Source organism: Episyrphus balteatus, chromosome 1 (genome assembly GCF_945859705.1).
Source record: "Episyrphus balteatus chromosome 1, idEpiBalt1.1, whole genome shotgun sequence".
Taxonomy (NCBI): Eukaryota; Metazoa; Arthropoda; class Insecta; order Diptera; family Syrphidae; genus Episyrphus; species Episyrphus balteatus.
Window position 1 is genome coordinate 72360688 of NC_079134.1, and position 5948 is coordinate 72366635.

A 5948-nucleotide genomic window follows, 5' to 3' on the forward strand; every position below is an offset into this window, starting at 1 on the left:
AAAAAAGAATAAGATTTATTTTTTTTTCACTGAAATTGTTTTATTTATTTAACTTTCACAAACACAAATGTTTACAATTATTTTCTGAAGAAACAGCATACAGGCCAGCGGCAGGAATAATTGATTTTCCAAAATTTTATTTGTTGAATGTTGTTCGTGGTTGGTGGTGGCGTCAGGCTGCAGGAGAAGATGACTTCCTACGAAAAACATAAAAAAGATTAATTATTGATTAGAAATTTGCTAAGCTACATTTCAGCAATGCATACCTGTTTTTTATTCCAATTAATATTAATAATATTATTATTATTATTTTTGACGAGTCACGAGCACGACACGCGAGGAACTTCAACAAATAAATAACAAAATGGCGCTTTGTCATTTTGCCTTTGCAAAGACATGTCTTTCTTTCGTCAGTTCTCCTTTTCGCATTTTTCCCCACGCTTCTCCTTCGACTTTTGTGTTCATATACAAAAAGTTGCAAGTGTGTGAGTGCAACCCCTTTTTTCGCGTTCTGAGGTCGGAGTGTCTTCGTGAACTCAGTTTTCTTGCTTGAAGGGTGTGTGCATGTTAACGTCATTTACCAACGTGGTGGCTTTCACATATATTCACAGACAACACTGTACAAAAAGGGGTTTTGGGGGGTAAGACGTACGAAAGTTTCCAGTCTTGGTATAGTTTGTCGATGATACAAACCAAGACTGGAAACTTTCGTACGTCTTTCCCCCCAAAACAGAGCTGTCTGTGAATATATGTAAAAGCCACCACGTTGGTATATGAGGTTAACACGCACACATTTAAAGATTCATGACATTCACCACATATCGGACACGAACACAACGATACATTCACGACATTCACCACACCTCCCAGCTTATAGGCAAACGCATAAACAAAAAATACCAAGACTGGAAACTCGGCGGCCAACTGACGTTTGCCTACAACCTGCCAGGTGTGGTGAATGTCATGAACTTATCGTTGTGTTCGTGTCCAATGTGTGGTGAATGTCGTGAATCTATAAATGTGTGTGTGTTAACGTCATTTACCAACGTGGTGTACAGACAGCACTGTACACAAAAGGGATTTGGGGGGAAAGACGTACGAAAGTTTCCAGTCTTGGTATTTTTTGTTTATGGGCAAACGTCAGTTGACCACCGAGTATCCAGTCTTGGTAATTTTTGTTTATGGGTGTAGCTGTGGTTGTAGCTTGTAGCGCAAATTGAAGAATTGGGCTTTTAAGCAATCTGTCTTTGTCTTTTTCCTTTCTATCATAACTGTTTATTAAAGAAGTACAAGAAAAAACCAACCAATCAAATCAAAGCAATGCTGAGGAAAACAAAAGCGTACATGCATAATTGACGACTGGACCATAAACAAAAAATACCAAGACTGGAAACTCGGCGGTCAACTGACGTTTGCGTACAAGCTACGAGGTGTGGTGAATGTCGTGAACCTATCGTTGTGTTCGTGTCCTATGTGTGGTGAATGTCATGAATCTATAAATGTGTGCGTGTTAACGTCATTTACCAACAGACAACAGACAACAGACAGCACTGTACACAAAAGGGTTTTGGGAGGAAAGACGTATGAAAGTTCCCACCCTTCAAGCAAACAAGTCCGACCTCGGTCCGAATCCGCTCCACCTGAGGCGGAGCTGAGTCCGACTTCGGGTCAGAAACTGGTCCCAAGGCGGCTCAAATTAGTATGGAAATTATAATCATCGCGAAGTCGATTGCATATGTATTAGTGTGGTGAAAATCTCCATTCCGAGAAAAAGGAGCCGAAGTCGGAACGAATGACGTCCGGCATTTTGACATCGATCGATACTCGAGTATCGAATATGTTTGACATTTCTAGCAAAACAAAAAACTCTGTTTATCACTTTTGTTCACAGAAAATGTTTTTTTTTTTAAATTTTAATGTTTTTTTAGCAAAAGAAATTACAATAAATACAATAGGGGTATTCACGATCTGGTGCAACAGGCCTAGTAAAAGTGTAAAATTTTATTTTTTTACAATAGATCGTGGACGCACCTCTTCTTATCTATAGTAAATATTGAATGGAATCCATGATATGATTTATATCAGCTTCACTCTTTTTTTTTACGGAGTAGTCTTTCCACCGATGCTTCTTCTTTTTTTTAAATTTTTTTATAATTTCATTCTTTGTTGTGTTCGGGTTAATTTATTTTCACAAATTACATCAAAAGAAACAAAATAAAAAAGAATAAGAATAAAAAATATAAACTGTTCATCATGGGCGACACGCGACGACGAGCTACCATCAAAAAAAAATGTACACCATTGTATTTTTATTTTGCAATAGGGTTAGGGTATAGCAAAAGTGCAAGACCATTGTAAAATTTCAATCCATATATTTTGTTGTTGTAGTGTTGCAAGATTTTACACTTTTGCACTTTTGCAATGATACTAGACCAGTTGCATCGGATCGTGAATACCCCTAATTTTAAAATAAATATTTAATAAAATAAATCTTTTCATTTGTTGTTGCTGCTGTTGTTGGTGAACCTTCCACTCCACTTTAGTGAATACACGATGAATTCCTTTGTTGATATCTCCTGCTGATTCGTTATTCTCTAGAAAGATATTGATTAAACAATGATCAGGAGATATATTAATGTTATTAAATACCTGCTGTCGATTCCCAGTCATTCGCATCACATCCAGATGCATGGGTGTACCCTCGGATAAAGGGGTTGGTTTTTTTTCCAATGTAAATTGGGTTTGTATGTGGTGCACTGGGCAAATTTCCACTGGTTGTTTTCGATGGGTATGTTGATTCACTGGCCAATTTTGGTGGAGCAGCAGGTGCTGTTGCGTGTTTATTGGCGATTGTTGCTTCACCAGTAAATTGTACAGGATTACCAATTGTTTTACCAACTTCTGCTTCATGGTTCAAAACAGTTAGTTCTAAAATGATCAGCACTCGCCTATGAACAGAAAAATTGTTAGTTGATTGTTATTATATTTAAGAATCAGTAGGAAAGTATACTGATATTCGCTTGCTTACTTTTTTTTATTGTTTTATTAATTTTGACGTTTAAACAAATTTGCAAAATGGGGTTGCACTTGCCTCTATCATATGGTGTTTTCCTTTTCGCACTTTTTCACCACGATTCTCGTTCGACTTTTGTGTTCATACACAAAAAGTTGCAAGTGTGTGAGTGGAGGTCGGAGTCTCTTTGTTGAACTCAGTTTTCTTGCTTGAAGGGCAGTCTTGGTATTTTTTGTTAATGGACTGGACCATAAACAAAAAATACCAAGACTGGAAACTTTCGTACGTCTTTAACCCCAAAACCCTTTTGTGTACAGTGCTGTCTGTGAATATATGTGAAAGCCACCACGTTGGTAAATGACGTTTACACGCACACATTTATAGATTCACGACATTCACCACACATCGGACACGAGCAAATGATAGATTCACGACATTCACCACACCTCCCAGCTTGTAGGCAAACTTCAGTTGACCGCCGAGTTTCCAGTCCTGGTATTTTTTGTTTATGGACTGGACCATGTACCCTGGCGGAAAGAAGCTGAAACTACTTATACACATCAAGCATCAGAAATTGTGGAAATAAATATGGAAATTGATTAGTGCTGTAATGAAATTATTTATAAAAAGTAAAAACAACAGTTTAAATAAAAGTAAAAACTTGTTTTTATAAAAAGAAAAGGTCAAACTATAGATTTAAAGCAAAATTATTATTAAAATCGAAGCTCTTGTTGCAACAAGTGTAGTTTAAGTGTGAAGCCTGGTACGCTGCTCGCGCTAAATTTTAGCTCCCATACAAATTATCGAATTTTTAGCCGAGATAAAATGGATCCCATACAAGTTATCGATAACTTGTATGGGAATTTTATCTCGGCTAAAATTTAGCGCGAGCAGCGTACCAGGCTTGATCTGGTAATTTTCCTTGCATTTTGGTCCTGAAATTTGTCATATGAACGAAAAGTTCTTAGGTGGTGAACACAGTACACATAAAAAGGTAATATATTCCGAACTGACATTGGTCGCCGGATTGGCAAAACATGACACTTTGGCGACCAATTTCAGCTACCGAATTCTTAATTGTTTAAAATACCGACGAAAAACGCACAAAAACCGATAAACCACGCACACAACTAATTTTTAAACAATTATTTACCATTTTCCGCGATGAAACACGAAGAAAATTTGTTATTTTTTAATTTATAATATTTTTAAATGACATTTTATAAATTAAAACAAAAACAAATTTCCTTTTTACTGCGATTGAAATATAAAAATTAAAGGCCGACCTGACAGATTGGTGCCCATTGTTGACAAACAAATTTTGACAACGTTCGGAATATATCCTTCAAGCAAGAAAACGGAGTCCAGAAAAGACAGTCCGACCTCCGACCGAGAAAAGCGGGGTTGCACTCACACACTTGCAACTTTTTGTGTATGAACACAAAGTCTAAGAGAATCGTGGTGAAAACTGAGAAAAGGAAAAAAAAGTAGACAGACATAGCCAACAAGAGCAAAAGCGTCATTTTGTTATTTTTTGTTGAAGTGTTTAGTCGCGTCGTGTCTCGTGTCGTTGTTAATAAAATATAAGTATAATTATAAACAATTATATCAAACTATTAACAATATGGAAACAAAAAAAGGTATGTTGTATATATCGCTCAAAGTGTTTGGATTAAAGTGATGTGTTTCTGTTTGTGTTGTAGATGTAATCTCTAATGATGAAGAAAAAGGCAGAAGGTGAAACATGCGATTGGGCATCAGAAGAAACACCAACAACAGCAGCAACAACAAATAAAATAAAATGAAAAAAATGTATTCTATTTTATATTATATATATTGTGAAAATTTCGTTTGCCAAAATTAAATAAAAAAAAAACAGTTTCAGTGAAAAAAAAAAATCTAGTTCTTTTTTTGGTCGCAAATGCGAAACGTCATCCCTTTTTTATTCCTCTTTCTGGTAGGTTTTCGCTGCTCCGACTCAGGTCCGCCTTCGGCTCCGTTTTCTCGGAATGGAGATTTTCACCACACCAATACATATGCAATCGACTTCGCGGTGATTATAATTTCCATACTAATTTGAGCCGCCTTCGGACCAATTTCTGATCCGAAGTCAGACTCAGCTCCTCCTCAGGCGGAGCGGATTCGGACCGAGGTCGGACCTGTTTGCTTGAAGGGTATTACCTTATTATGTGTACTGTAGGTGGTCAATGGGTGCGTTCACGTACGCACAGATACCCTATCCAAGATACCTAAGTATCCGCTACGTTTGTGAACACGAATCAGCTGTTCTTCAAATCTCCCATAAGATACACAAGAATCCAGAAATTTTTAGGATACCTTTGGATTTTTTTGTTTGTCAACACATGTGTTCGATCAGCTGAGATTTTATATGGGATTACAACAACACAAAGGTATCCGGATACCCTTGGATCGGTGCGTGAACGCACCCAATATTATGAAGTTACCCTTCAAGCAAACAGGTCCGACCTCGGTCCGAATCCGCTCCGCCTGAGGCGGAGCTGAGTCCGACTTCGGATCAGAAACTAGTCCGAAGGCGGCTCAAATTAGTATGGAAATTATAATCACCGCGAAGTCGATTGCATATGTATTGGTGTGGTGAAAATCTCCATTCCGAGAAAACGGAGCCGAAGGCGGACCTGAGCCGGAGCAGCGAAAACCTACCAGAAAGAGGAATAAGAAAGGGATGACATTTCGCATTTGCGACCAAAAAAATAACAAGATTTATTTTTTTTTTCACTGAAACTGTTTTATTTTTTATTTTATTTTGGCAAACGAAATTTTCACAATAAATACAATATAAAATACAACACATTTTTCTTCATTTTATTTCATTTGATGCTCCTGCTGTTGTTGGTGTTTTTTTAGATACCCAATCGCATGTTTCACCTTCTAGATTTTTCTTCATCATTAGAGG

The 5948-nt window shown here is 37.2% G+C and overlaps 1 long non-coding RNA gene across 1 annotated transcript; it reads right to left on the reverse strand.

The window, feature by feature from the left end:
• Positions 1 to 1871: 1871 nt before the first annotated feature.
• LOC129905753 (uncharacterized) lies at positions 1872 to 3638 on the reverse strand. The gene is made up of 3 exons (XR_008770647.1): positions 3029 to 3638; positions 2650 to 2948; positions 1872 to 2594 (listed from the first exon to the last, which is right to left on the reverse strand). It is a non-coding gene; the product is annotated as an uncharacterized LOC129905753 (long non-coding RNA).
• Positions 3639 to 5948: the final 2310 nt, after the last annotated feature.